The 15,375-nt window shown below is 38.4% G+C and overlaps 1 protein-coding gene and 1 pseudogene across 1 annotated transcript in view; both read left to right on the top strand.

Annotated features, from left to right (window-relative positions):
- LOC142143095 (uncharacterized) overlaps nt 1–12,511 on the top strand; it is an 88,373-nt pseudogene extending 75,862 nt beyond the window's left edge.
- Nucleotides 12,512–12,933: 422 nt separating this feature from the next.
- Nucleotides 12,934–15,375, top strand: part of LOC142143453 (cytochrome P450 2K1-like) — a 30,097-nt gene continuing 27,655 nt past the window's right edge. Inside the window, exon 1 of the mRNA XM_075201303.1 lies at nt 12,934–13,039. The gene's annotated coding sequence lies outside the window, so the exon portion shown is untranslated. The remainder of the gene's footprint in view (nt 13,040–15,375) is intronic.

Genomic DNA, 15,375 nt, shown 5'->3' with positions numbered 1-15,375 from the left:
AAGACATTTCAGTATTAGGCCTTTTAAATCTGTCATACTCTGTCCTAGTCCAGAGAAGTGTTTACCCACAAGGGTGTCCAGAGTTTTCTTTATTGTGTGTCTGTGTAGATTCATCTTGTATTGCAGTTTCTGCTTGGTGTCTCTTGGGGTATGTTAGAGTACGGAGACTCCACATCCATAGTTGCCAGTATTGAGCCTTCTGGTAGTGGACCCAGGGCTGAAAGTTTGCAGAGAATGTCCGTGGTATCCTCGATATAGCTGGGTGTTCGTCTCACCAAGGTATTTAGAACATACTCTATCCAGCCAGAAATATTTTCTGTTAAGGTCCCAATACCAGAAATTATTGGTCTCCCTGGAATACCTTCTTTATGTATTTTGGATAAGTACCCATTTTGGGATTGTCCTGTAAAAGGTCCAATAAAGAGAATGATACAGTGTTGAAACCATTTATGATGTTCATAAGTTCTTCTGAGTATTGTTTAGTGGGGTCTTTTATAATCAGAGTGTAGTATTTTTTATCTGAGAGCTGTCTGTATGCTTCCTGAATGTAATCTGATGTGTTCATAATTACTACAGCTCCTCCTTTATCTGCTGGTTTAATGATGATATTATTGTTAGATTTTAATGATTTTTTAGCCTTCCTCTCCTCCACATTGAGATTGTGTGTCACTTTGTGGTGTTTGTCCAAAATCACAAATGTAGCTTTTTTTCTGAAACAGTCTATATAGTTATCCATAGTTTGGTTGTGTCCCGGCTGTGGGGTCCAGTTTGTCCTCTTTTTCTTTTTACATATCAGTTTGTAATGTCATATCTGTTTTGTCATAAAATAACTCCTTTAGCCACAATCTTCGGAAGAACTCTTCCACATCACTGCAAAAATGAGACGTGTTGAGTGGTTTTGTGGGACAGAATGTAAGTCCTCTGGATAAAATACTTTTTCCACTGAGCTTGGCAGATGATGATGTATCCAAATTTTTATGTGCATTTTGCTTTTTGACTGGCACATTGTGACCAGCTTTCATCCTTAGTCTGTTGAATTTCTTTTTCTTATTTGTGATTAGGTGTTGTATTTTATAAAATAAATCACGTAGTACTCTCCTGGTTGGATATGACACAGGTCCCTGTATTGTGGTATTTAAGGAATTAATCTTATCTTGGATAGTCCTTCTCTTGTTATAAAAAAGTCCAATAAGGTGATTTCGCAGTCGTTCAGATGATCTGTAGCAAAGTTTTTATGAGAAGTGAGTATTGCAGGTGTGTCGAATTGGATTCTTGATCATGAGGCCTTTGGGAATTAGATTCTCTTTTTTGCATCTGGATAGGAAGAAAATGTCACTGTTCAGTTGTCTCAATTTCTTCAGTAGGTTTTTAAGATCCGTCTGTGGTCGATACATTGGGGTATCTTTCATTATCAAAATGTGTAGCAAAAAATATTTTTTTATTATTATTATTGTAGTACCGAGTTAGCCAGAACAATCTATGTGATTTTAAATACTTTTGTGTCAAAAAAGACAAAAGTATTATAGGAGTGATACCTTTATTGGCTAACCAAAAATAAATATTTTACATGCTAGCTTTCAGAGCACAAAGGTCCCTTCATCAGGCAAGTTTACAAATGAATGACTGAGAAAAAGGCAAAACATTTAAGAGCGGTTACATCAAGAAATTTGTACAGGGGGAAATACATAATTAAGGTAACCTAAAGTAATAAAAAGGAGGTTTTTGTTTTGGAGGGAAGAGAATAAGTCCTACGAGTTCAGAGGTCTGCAGTCCATCTGCTGTGAGGTGTGAAGTGTGTCCATGTAGTGGGTCATAAATCCAGGTGTTAGATTGAGTCTAACACCTAGGTTATAGGAGAGGCCACTATCCTATAACCTAAGGGTCTCTCAGAATGCGCGACCATACTGCGGGACCCCAGAAGCCAGTCCTCACCAGGAACTACCATAGAATATGGAAAGCTTACATATCCTACTGCAAACAGAAGAGGTTCCCACCATCTGTTTTCAGACTGTCTTGTCATCTCACCTTTTCACAGGGTATTTTTATTAAGACCTTAAAATCAGGACCTTACAGGTCCCTGTGTTATCTCTGTCCGTTTTCTTCCATAGAAAACTGGCACCCTTACCTGGGGTCCAATGCTGCATGTACAGCTTTGCTTTCTCCATTTGGAAGTTCCTTTGGACCTTAACTTTTTGCACAGGGCAATACAATAGCCACCCTTTGAGCCCTTACATTTAGTGGATTTAAAAATGTTTTCCTTAAAGACGGCCTTCCTCCTGGTGTTCTCTACAGCTCTCAGGGTCTAAAAATTGAGGGCCTTTTCTTGCAGTTAGAGTGGTGCTCAGAATGATACCTTCAGTCCACAAAATTGAAGGCTCCAGGTTCCAACCGAAGCAGAAAATTGTGGTTCTTGTTTTGCAGCAGGAAAGTTCCAAGACCGTAGATATCTCGACAGACAGACTAGACTCAGTATTCGCCTTGCAAATTTTTATTCAGAGAACAAAAGAGATATGCCATTTGGATGATCTTGCTCTGCATGGTGCACAAGATAGGTTGCTTGTCTCTAAACAAGCTATCGCCAGGTGGATTAAATCTGTGACCCACTAGGCTTATACCAATGCGGGTCAACCTGTTCCGGGGGCCGTGACTGCTCATTTTATCTGCTTAGTGGGTACTTTCTTGGTGGCGTGATAATGTGCTTTTGCTGAACAGCTGTGCAGGGCTGCCATGTGGTCGTCAGTGCAGTTTTACCAAATTTTAGAGGTTTGACAATATTGCGTCCAGAGATGCCTCTTTGGTCTCCAGGTTCTGTATACTATTAAGGAGCATACCCTCCCTTATTGGCAGCTTTGGGACGTCTCCATTGTGACTTCATAGTCCTACATGGATTAGGAAAAAAATGATTTTTTTTGTAAGTATCAAATCCCATTTTAATTTCTATTCACTTTGAATGTCCCTAAAATGACCTACTTTATTTGACAACTGAAAAAGATTAAATCTTTAGCAAAAGCAGATTTAGACTTTCCAAGTGATATAAAGTCAGTTTTCTGTGGTGTAAACTAAGGAACAACTACAGTAAAGTGAAAAATAAAAAACGACTACTGGACATTTTCTCCACAAAATACACTAAAATTATAAAAAGAGAAAAATAATTAAAGGAACTTAAGTAAATTTATGTGGCCTATTTACGCATTCTATGTTGCATGACATAGCTCTGTGCATGCTCAGAAATGGACCTTGCGACAACACAATTTTGTGCAATTCATGTCCGAATACAAATTATTATTATTATTATTATCATTTATTTGTTAGGCGCCACAAGGTATCCGCAGCGCCGCACACAGTACTAACAGTAGACTATACAGGGTGAAACCATACAGAACAATGAACAAAAAGTACCAATACTTCAGAAACTCCGGCCAGTCATATGCAGTAAAGACAGAGTGGAAGAACAGGTATGGAGACAGGATGGGAGGGGGCCCTGCTCATACGAGCTTACATCCTAAGGGAGGGTAAACAGACCAGGCACAAGAGGAGCCAGTTGAGGCAAGAGGAGAGAAGGGAGGACAAGCTAAAGGGAGGAGATGGGGGTTAAGTAGATGGTTGGTAGGCTTTGAAGAAGAGGTGAGTTTTGAGTGCACGTTTGAAGGAGCACAGAGTAGGAGAGAGACGGATGGAACGAGGGAGGTCGTTCCAGAGAAGGCGGGCTGCAAATAACACTTATAACTGCCTACAACTTGAGAGGCGGAATGGGGAAGGGAAGAAGCGGACTAACATAACACATGTACAGTAAGGGCATTCGTAAGCAGATGTGACTGGTTAAAGTCTGAGTTTCTCATAATTATGCTTATTTTCAGCTGTCTCCTTTGCATCTACTACAGAGCAGGTGTAAATGCCGACTGTTAGTGATGACTGACACGGCATAGTCTTTTAATTAAAATGTACAAGTATTTGTGCAGAGAACATCTATATCCAAGTAAGATAAACTATAATAATGCATTATAAGCGCATTATGTATTACAAGCATCTTTATTTATGTATTTAAAATAAAACAAAAACATTACAAAATTAAAAATTCTTCAAATGATAATACTGTTGAGTTTTATTTATTTTTATTGCAAAATTTTTGTATGTTCTGATGAGGCATTTTACTGTACTTATGAATGTGACATACAATCTCCACACAGATAGGGTCCTAGTGGTGTTAACCACAGTGTCACTGTACTATCCTTGCAAAGGCCTTACATAAGTCCCAGTCCTAAATGTACCCCAGTCATAATCCTAGCTAGAGCTTTGATTGTAGACCTAATATAAACCCAAGCACTAATACAGTACTAAGCTCTATCAGTAAATCCAGCTTAAGCACTAAGGCATTGACTTTTTCTCCTTAAACTCTTAACATGTAAGACATTTCCACATATTATATTTGCTAAAAGAACAAGTGAAAGTTCAGGGGCATCTTGGGAGCATGCATTCTTCAGAAGCTCTGTGAGTTCACAATTCACAACTTCATCAAATTTGGTGATTCACCACTCCAAGCAGCTCAATACTGAGTTATAAGTGCTAGTGACTTCACTGGCTACCAGGAGCTCTTTTTCCTGATGTAGTTGCTGATCCCATGCCCAACCTGTGCTCCAGGGACATATTGGATCAAGAGCACTCAACTCCTGCCGTGACTCCACTCATCAGCCTGCTGGCGGTTAACTGGGAGCCTCTTTTAACCTTTGCACTGGTTATTCATGTATGTGTGAAATATGGAAACATGTAAATCCTGTGAGATTAGTAGACCCCCGTGGAACAGCATGTCATATTGATTTGGTAGTGTATAAAAAACATGAACAACAAGCAGTGTAAGTGATTAGAGTAAAGCTTTGAAAAAAACAAGCATTGTCAGAACAAGTAACAGTATTGCGCACTTGTATGAGGGAAGAAGAGAGACAGACACAGGATGTACAATATTAGTTTACCAAGTATGTAGTAAATGTATTCAATAGACAGCGCTATAAAAAGAAGAAGAGAAAACATACAAATGCAGTAAAAGTTAGTACTATGATAACATTGGAGGAGTGGGAACATTTGAATAATATAGACACGGAGAGTAGTTCAATTGAGGAAGTTGAATATAAAGAATAGAAGGGTGTGAACTGTAGACTCATAATCACAGCACATAGAAAACAAGAACAAGTAACAGATACAACTATCTGCCAAACTACTCCAGTGCATACAAAATATACATGGACAGAAGAGTCTCTGTCATGCACAGCCATAGAGTTATCAGAAATAGGTCCCAAATATAGGCAGAGACCTGGGGAGGGATTGTTAATGTGCATATTACGCACTTTGTGAACTGTATTGGATGGAGTGATGTTGTCTAATACAGAGAGTGTGGTTCTGAGCTCAATGAGCCAAGAGCCTTGAGTGAGGTTGTTTATGCAGTGGGCAAAGATAACAGGCTCTGCATTTTCTTTGATACACCTTGTCTGAGACTTCATAGCACAAGTGTATGATCAGCCTTCTGATTTGGTCCCTAAAAACATGTGGGGAGAAATAGGAGAGAGATTGCTTGTATGACTAGGTTGGAACGCCTGCCATGAGTGTATAATGCAGCATCTAGTGGGCAATATTACATGTCAATAGAGACTGAGTGGACGGAAGCCCGATTTTTCTACATGTACAGCACAAATGGTTTCACAACTGATACACACAGCTATGACACATTTAAAAGCTACATTGTTCAATTTGTTGTCAAAGCAGAAAGTTACAGAGACAGTGTTTGATGTGTGTACTATGTTAAGACAGCTGGCAGAGCTAGGGTCAGCACGCCCAAAACAGTGTCTCATATGAAATGGTGGATAAAAAAACCCATACATATCCCTCACCACATGTTCACGGTAACAAGGAAGCAAACGATTCTTGATCTGCTTAATGCAGGGATACCAAAAGACAAGATAGATGGGTTTCATACTGCAGATTTATTCAGACAATGGAAAGCTTGGAGACTCAGCCTCAGAAGCCTCAAAACAAGAGCTCCCTCCTTTGCAAATTGGAAGTGGACAGTGACAAGTGTTACAGACAAAAATGGAGGTATATCATCTGGGAAATGATCCAGAGAAATTAACAAAGAAAGTGTGATTAGATATTTAGGATGAGAACCAGTATAGGACATTGTCTTGAAGACCTAGGGATGGTAGCATTTGTATGTGGTGAGAGTGGTCAATAGTGCCAAATGCTGCAGAGAGATAAAGAAGAATTAGAATAGAGTAATGGCCTTTAGATTTTTCTGTGTTCAAATCATTGACAATCTTGGCCAATGGAGACTCTGTGGAGTGTTGAGAGTGAAAGCCTGACTGAAGAGAATCCAATAGGTTGTTTGCTGTAAGAAAGTATATGAGTCGAGTGTAGGCAATTTTCTCAAGAAGTTCGGAGGGGCATGGGAGCTGAGAAATGGGCCGGTAATTTGAGAGAGAGTTTAGGTAAGAATTTAGTTTTTTCAGAATAGGAATAATCACTGCATGCTTCAATAGTGATAGAAAGGTACCAGGAGAAAGAGAGAGATTACAGATTTTAGTTAAAGGTGGAATGAGCACAGGAGACAGAGACCTACCAATTTGTGAGAGTATAGGATCAAGAGGACAGGAAGTAGAGTAGGAAAATAAGTAGAGAGTAGATAATTCCTCTTCATGTGTGATCATTTTTTGTCATAATTATGTGTCACAAATTTTCCACAATGTGCATGCCTACAACTTGCACCAGTATTGATTGTTCTACTCACCTTTTTGACACTTGTAGCCCCATAACCTTGAAGAGGTAGATTTGGGGAGTTCATGTGCACGTGGAGTTCTATAACAACCCCTTATGACAGCTGCCAATCCTTGAGGGGTGATACATGTAAGCCCACAAATGAACTAGTCCAGGGACCTAGACTGGGACAGGGAGGAAAAACAGAGTAGAGAGGTCGTTCTGTTGGAGAGTCCATGCATTGGAGTTTTTGGCTTCGATTTGTACTCAATCATACTTCTTCAATGCATTACCCAGCGAGTCTTGGTGGGCCTGATGGAGCTGGGAGACTTTGTATTAAATTCCTACCACACTGGTAGAGGAGGAGAAAACTGGGCCAAATGGCCAGAGACTCAAGGTTCCATCAGCAAATGTGACTGTAGTCCTCTGGGCTAGAGGGGTAAGGGAGAGGGTGTATGTTAAACCCATTTGGCTTTTGTTTAGTAATGTATTTTTCTGGTATATTATTTAATAATATAAATACTGTTGTATTTGCTAACAGCTTTGCCTGACTTACTGTTAAACCCCTAGAACATATTAGGTATCCTTCCCTGTTGTAGGTAGGCACCCCTGGTTGGCCAAGCAGGGTGTAGAGGGCATAATTGGGTCAGATAAACCTAATTGCATTGGGTCAACATTTTCCACACATAGGAGACTTGTCATGCCTCTCTACAGTCAAATTGGGGTTTTGACTTTAAAAAATCTGACTATAATTATATACCTCCATGCAATCATCACCAAAAGGATTCATTTTGTAATTAAATATTTCATTTGCAGCTATTTATGTTTTCATTATGTAATCTATTGCCAATTAAAATGTAATTGCCTATATGCATATTTCAAAGGTAACACCTACATTATATAGCTATATCCAGACAAGTGTATACATAAGTTTAGACATCATTCTAATAAATAAATGGAAATTATAGGGAATAGTTGATATCAGAGGCAGGTAATCCTTGGCGTGATCATCAATTTACCTGATGATTGGTTGTTACAAGTTTATTTGTCCCACTATGTAAGCATTTAGTTTGACTTGACAAAGCATCTAGCAATTACACGCAAGTCGCCGCGTACGTTGGGGATCTCGCTTATTCCATTTATTGTTCAGGTGAATAGAACACTAATTTTTGTTAGTGCTGACTTAAAAAAATGAGTAAAATTATCTATTACCAATGTAGGTTTACAATGCGGATTCGGTCCGCAAGGCATAGTGAGGATCTACTCTTGCAAAATCCACTCTCTGGGGCATATTCAATTGTTAGCGAGACGGGTGAAAATCCTGCGCTCCAAAAAAAAAAAAAATCCCGCGCTCATTTTTTCCTGTTTGAGCGCTCGTTTTAAAAAAAAAAAACCCGCTCAATTCAATTGTTAACATTGCATCCACCCCCCCGCGCTCTATTATTAGTCCTAGCGAGTTTGAAATGAGGAGTGGTTAAGGCAGTCATTTTAGTATAAAAAATTAATGCAAATTAATGCAATCAAGAAGGGCCCCAGCACTACAAATGAGATTGGGCTCCTACACTGCAATCAAGAAGGGCCCCAGCACTTCATAAGTGAATGGGCCCCCACACTGCAATGAAAAAGGGCCCCAGCACTGCAAGCAACAATGTCCCCCCCCTGGACAGAAGATTTAAAGATTTTACAAGCAGGACATTTTTTTGCCATTTACAAACATTTCTTGAACACTGGCCAAGCATGGACATTTGTTATCCATTGTACCTTTCAGTATATCTATTATTGAATGTGGATACCCTAATGGAATTAAACAATTTGAATGCAGTACTGGTATGCGGCACAGTGTGAGAGGGTCGGCTGATTTATAGTAACTACCTGCCACTCAGTGACTTGCTACTTACGGGGCATACCTGGTCTACCAAGCAGAGACTATTCTGGGTACTATTATTAGTAGACTCAGATTTATCACTAAAGAAAAAACAGTAAACAGCGATGTAGTTGCCCAACTTCAATATTGAGATACCAACACAGTGAAATCTGAATAAAAGTATTTTATTAATATAAACACATAATAAAAGATTATATAAAAATAATATTAAATAGTGAAACACAGTTTGCTGTAATTTTCAGATATTCCAACATATAATGATGCCACACATAATCCGACCAAACTTAAATGGTAGTGATTGTTTCTCTGTGCTAAAATCACTTACTAGCACTCTTATAAAGACCATATAACAATGGGCAACAGTCAATGAAACATCTGTGCTTATAGATGGAAGTTTAGCACCATCTACTTAGATTTTCGGTGAATAGATGTTAATATTAAATAATATTTTTGGAGCATCTGGACATATAAATCTATTGCCAGAAGCCAGATGGATATTATTTGTGCCCCAGCGTAGAAAAAAGTCTGTGATTAAATGTTTAGCAGCTATAATCAGCAGTATATATATATATATATATATATATATATATATAATATATATCTATGCACCTCTTATCCAATGTTGTTATCGTATGCAAAACAGAACTCACTCACGGGTCTAATGTAAAGACCTTCCATGTGCAGATAAATAATAAGTTAGGCCTGTCCTTCAGGAGTGCGGTCTAACCGCATTCAGCGACCGGATAGAATTGTTTGACAGCAGCTGTTCTTTAATTAGCATGTTTAATTATCTGTCCCAGGAAGCTCCAGTATTGCAGAGGAAGATTTCTATTTGGGATTATGATGCTTGGAAAAAGGGCTTAAAAATGTCCCTTTGCTATGGTAATTTATAAATCATATTCTGGATCTTATCTTTGATTAAGTCAGAGCCAGAGTGACCGATTTTCTGACATGTTTCCTTACCAATATGATAACTTCTTTAGAGGAATATTTTATTTTCAGTCTTAATTCAGTAAACAATATGGTCACAGGGACTTACCATTAACTCTGTAAGTGAGTGAGCATAATTTATGGCTCCCTTATTGGGCTCTACGATCCATGTTCACTGTTGGCCCAGTCTAATTTTAACTAATTTGTTCAAGATTAAACTTGTACAACCCAATCTAAGTACTCGCGATTTAAATGATTTTGTGATTCCGAAGCATAACTGACAGCTCTTTATTCAGTAAATACCGAGGACCTTATCTCAGTTATAATTAACCTACACTGATTTATATTTTGAGGACATATTATACCATACTATCTAGATGAAGCCTATAACAATGAGATCATTCCCGAGTACAGATTTTAATTCTCTACACTATACACATTTTAATCATTTTGCTGTAACAATAACATCATTGTGATAACATACATCCATGTTTTATTGAAGCGGAATACCTGGTGCTTTTCAATCAAGTTAAATTTAGATAATAAGCTCTTTCGTGTATGTGCACCACAATGTAACACTTGTTACCTACACTGCTTTGTATTCTGAGGACATATTATAACATACTTTTTAGACAATACTATAACAATGAGATGATTCCAGAGTCTAGTTTATTTTACCCACTACACTAATTGTTTTCACATAGGACTGTTTCTCTGATGCCAGATAAAGTGCCGGCCATTCAGTAAGGGATAACATCCTTGGTTTAGTGGAATCCGGGCCGATTGGCCATCTACTCGTTTGATTTAGTATCAGTCTGTTTAGCTGAAATCACATTTTGATTTCTCCGTCACAATTTAAATTTTAGTTAAAACTGTGTCCTTATTTCCAAATTTAAATTGATGTCCGTGTCTTTGCTTCTTGAGCACAGTAATAATTAAACGAGTTACAAAGAGGTTTATTGTGCAGTGGAAAGAAACATCATCATTAAGCAGTTAAATCATGTAGAGGATAAGGCAGAGTTTGGCATAAATATCGTATTATCTGATTGAATAGAAGGGGGAGGGACAAGTCAATTGAGTTCTGGACCTATGTACCTTCAACAAATAAAGAAAAGGTGAGCTGGCAATAAGGTAATGTGAGTTCTTTTGGTAGAGTAAAGGTGAAGTGCAGTTTATATGTTTAATTTTTATGGTGTCAAAGAATGTCCGCAATTCTCTCAAGCTATAATGCATAATAGTTGTGAAAAGCGTGCAAACAGATGGCTCCTCACACAGGTTTCGGCTGAATCACTTAACATTTATTCACTTGTCAGGATGGATAAACAGTCCTCGCAGTGTCTTCTGCAAACAAAATGAAACTTTCACAACAATAAACATAATTCAATAGACCTCAACTCTGGCTATAAGTGTTAAGTCCCTAACTAGTCACTGGTCACTTTTTGGCACAGGGTCTCCCACACACACACACAGGTCAAACCCAGCTTTTTAAGCCTCCTGTCAGGCTTTTGTAATAGATATTATTTAACAAACATAAAAAATCATCTTGACATTATTTACAATTACATTTCCTTCACACCCACTGCACTTACTTCTGCTTCCATTGTCAGACTAATATCTTAGTTTCTCTCCTTTGATTGCACCCACACTTTGGGCTTTTGAGATAGAAATTTTTCCCTGGAATCTTCAGCAGTGTATAACACTGGCCAATCATAATTTGGTATTAACATCAAATTAATTTACTGCACCTGGTGTGGGTGAAGATAAACTTGACAGATATGATTCATACATGCTATGTAAAGTCTCATGTCCATAGTGGGCACTGTCAACATGTGACATGCAAAGTGTGCAATTTTAGATCAGATTACCCCAAATCCAGTTTCATTAATATGGATCTTGGGTCAGTGGATTATAGTGGACAGAACATTGGAGCTGCCACCATCTCTGGCACAAATACAACAGCCCAGATGGCAACATAATTCCTTTGAAGAACACGCACTCTCTGCATGTATAAATCCTCCAATCAGGACTGGCCAAAAAGGGAATAATCTTTGTCTGCTTTATTTATTTCCTTTTTATCTAGGAGGGTGTTAATGCCTATAAGTATTCGGCTCTTTGTTTACTAGGCTACATGTTATTGGTGTGTTTGGTCCAAAGCGGACAGAGGTTATTCTGTTTCAAGAACATTTATTCTCTGTATACACAAACCTTCCTCCTATTGTTCAGAATTGGCCAAAAAAAGGGAATGATCTCTGTCTGCTTTGGACCACACACACCAATAAGTTGTAGCCTAGTAAATTGAATTGTATATTATTTTTTTTATAAATCAGTAAATATTGAGGTACAGCACATATGCATTGGTGGGAAATTCTCACCTGGAGATTAAAGCATTTTGTGTAGGAGGATCAGTCTGTATGTATGACACCCCGCCTCATTACCATGTATAGCAGTGCTTCTCATAGTGGCTGAGAGAGGAGATGCTTGGTAATTCTGTCTGTGTATATGACATCAATCCTTCTCATAACCTTCTATACCAGAACTCATCATAATAACTGTAGGGAAGGTACATTAGTGTTTATGTCTGTAAGAGAAGGTGCTTTATAATCATCACCTTCTTATTACCATATATAGCAGGGCTCCTCACAGTGGCTGTAGGGTAGTTATATCAAACCTTCTAAAAAGAAGAAGTGGAGATGTTGCCCATAGTAATTAGTTAGATTCTAGCTAACATTTTCTAGAATGTACAAGATAAATGTTATCTATAATCTAATGTGTTACTATGGGCAACACCTGCACTTTTCCTTTTTAGATCATTTGATAAATCTACTCATGTATGAGGAAGTGCTTAGTGATCATGTCTATATGTATGGTATTCTCATCCCCATCACCTTACCTATCATGGCTCCTAACAGTGACTTCAGAAGGAGATGCTACCTTGTGGAGCAGCTCTACTCTCAGTGACTATCGGAGGAGTCACTCAGTGATCATGTCTGTGTGTATTACATTAACATAAAATATTCTATATGTGGTATATACATTAGGAGCCTTTGAACCAGGGTGCTCTTTACCACTGAGTTCCGGTAATCAATCATGTTTTTCAATGAAAAGCTTAAAATAACAGAATACTGAATCCACAAATGGAACATGAAGGGTCATTAACTTTGGGGCAAAGTGGACCTACCATTTTCTTTTTGACTGATAGAGATAAGAGTTATTAATTTAAACTTACTTAACCTCTTTATGAAATGCTGAGCTAGTAGGCTGGAAACTATTACGTAACAAAGGTTAACGCTCTTTTGAGTGTGCAGTAATATTTATTGTGGGAGGGGTAATAAAGAGAACAGCAGTTGCCAAATATCAACACATGAGGACTAGATAAGGCTTATTTATTCTCCCAGGGTTTAAAAGCAGTTGATTCTATAAAGAAGGACAAAGGAGGAGAGACCAGACCTGCTCATTGTTTATGCTCTACACTGTACAGTGCTCAAAGTAAGAAACCAAATACTATTTCTTTTTATTACATAGCTGACTTTTTTTCTAGGAACCTTTAAAGTAATTGGAACACAGATATTATTAGGCTGTAATATACTAATTTAGTTAATACCTATTTGTTTGCTGTAGCTGTGTACCTCAAACCTGTCTCTGTCTTAAAGGGACAGTACTTAAACAAAGCCTTCTCTCTCGTTCCTGATTCTCCCTCTTACTTTTTCTATCAATATAACTGAAATTTTGTAATCATGAAGTTTAGTGTAAAAACCATGTGTCTGTGTTATCATTCAGTTTATATCTGTAGACTTGCCTAATTTCATGTTGTACACAGCCTTTATTGTAGGTAGCCATAAGCTTAAGCATTCCATTGTATATACTAAAATATAGTGCACGCTTGAGTTGGAGTTATAGCCTAAAAGAAATAACAAGATGATTGTTTTTGTGTGGTTTTAATTCATTATCAACCTCTACTGTAAATTATTGGGAAATTAAACGTCATCAAGGCATTCCGTGCCCATCTAAAGGTACAAGACTGCAGGACTAGGGATTTTATATAGCTCATGGAAATCTTTGATAAATTAGAATATTCATAATACTGTACATTAGGTGGTGTGTTATTGTTTATAATACATTTTTTCCCAATAAATATTGAAGCGATGACATTGGAACTCAATGATTTTTAAAATTCATAAACTGGGAATAAACAGATGAGGTGATGAATAATATGGATATTAGTTGACTTACTGCATGAGTCCATAAAATAATTAACATTTAGTTACTTTTTAATTTTAATTTCACTGGAGTTCTTCTTTGATAGGTTCTTATTTTGATTTAATAACACGTAGTTGCTGATGTGCAGTAAGTGGTATGTACTGTAGATTACTGTGACACAAGATGTGCAATGTGGTAAACACTAGTATGTAGAAGAGCACTGCAGTCATGGGGGGCCTGCTCACCAGACAGTTGATGCCCCCTAGGTTTTAAATGGAAGCCCTACCTCACACTCTTCATTCATCTTATCCTGTCCTGAACCAAGGCTGTAGTATGGAGGTCATCATCTCCTCCTAACATCCAGTGCTATGCTCCATCTTATCCCGTCCTGAACCAAAGCTGTTGCATGGAGGTCATCATCTCCTCCTAACATCAAGTGCTATGCTCCATCTTATCCCGTCCTGAACCAAAGCTGTTACATGGAAGTCATCATCGCCACCTAACATCCAGTGCTATGCTCCATCTTATCCTGTCCTGAACCAAGGCTGTAGTATGGAGGTCATCATCTCCTCCTAACATCCAGTGCTATGCTCCATCTTATCCCGTCCTGAACCAAAGCTGTTGCATGGAGGTCATCATCTCCTCCTAACATCAAGTGCTATGCTCCATCTTATCCCGTCCTGAACCAAAGCTGTTACATGGAAGTCATCATCGCCACCTAACATCCAGTGCTATGCTCCATCTTATCCTGTCCTGAACCAAAGCTGTTGCATTGGGGCCATCATCTCCTCCTAAAATCCAATGCTATGCTTCATCTTATCCTGTCCTGAATGATGGCTGTAACATGGAGGTCATCTTCTCCTCCTAGCATCCAGTGCTATGCTCCATCTTATCCTGTCCTGAACTATGGGTGTAGCATGGAGGTCATCATCTTCATCTAACATCCAGTACTATGCTCCATCTTATCCTGTCCTGAACCAAAACTGTAGCATGGAGGTCATCATCTCCTTCTAACATCCAGTGCTATGGTCCATCTTATTCTGTCCTGAACCATGGCTGTAGCATGGAGGTCATCTTCTCCTCCTAACACCAAGCATCATGCTTGTTCTTCTGTGCCACCTGCTTTCTCCCTTCTACTGTCCTGAACTGCCGTTATGAAAACTGTGAAAAGAAAAAGAAGATGTTGCTACTTGGAGAACATACAAGTTTGACAGCACTACTGAATATTTTCCAAGGTGGGAGAAGTAGACACAACAGTTCAGGAGAGAAAGAAAATTATAGCAAGGGTTGGCCTTAGTTTGGAAAAGGAGAAGAGGATAGAGGGGACAGGAGCAGAGAAGTCCAGTCAAAAGGGGGATTGTTGTGCTGCAAAAAATGAAGGGGTAGGGAGTGTTAGGTGATATCTTATTGGTTGCTATGGGTTACAGTACATCATTCTGTGCAGCATGTCAATCAATAAATGTAACCAATAATTTGACTAAGATGATAGTTCTCCATTAAAGGGGATATATAAGCAGTTACCTGTCTAAGAAATGTGTCTGTATTTTATGTTTTGTTTTATTATTGTTGCTCCAGAAATAATTTTTTTAGGCACTTCTGTGAGTCCCATTAGCAGTTTGCTGCTA

The sequence above is a fragment of the Mixophyes fleayi genome, chromosome 3 (genome assembly GCF_038048845.1).
Source record: "Mixophyes fleayi isolate aMixFle1 chromosome 3, aMixFle1.hap1, whole genome shotgun sequence".
Taxonomy (NCBI): Eukaryota; Metazoa; Chordata; class Amphibia; order Anura; family Limnodynastidae; genus Mixophyes; species Mixophyes fleayi.
This window is presented reverse-complemented; position numbering and strand designations above follow the sequence as displayed.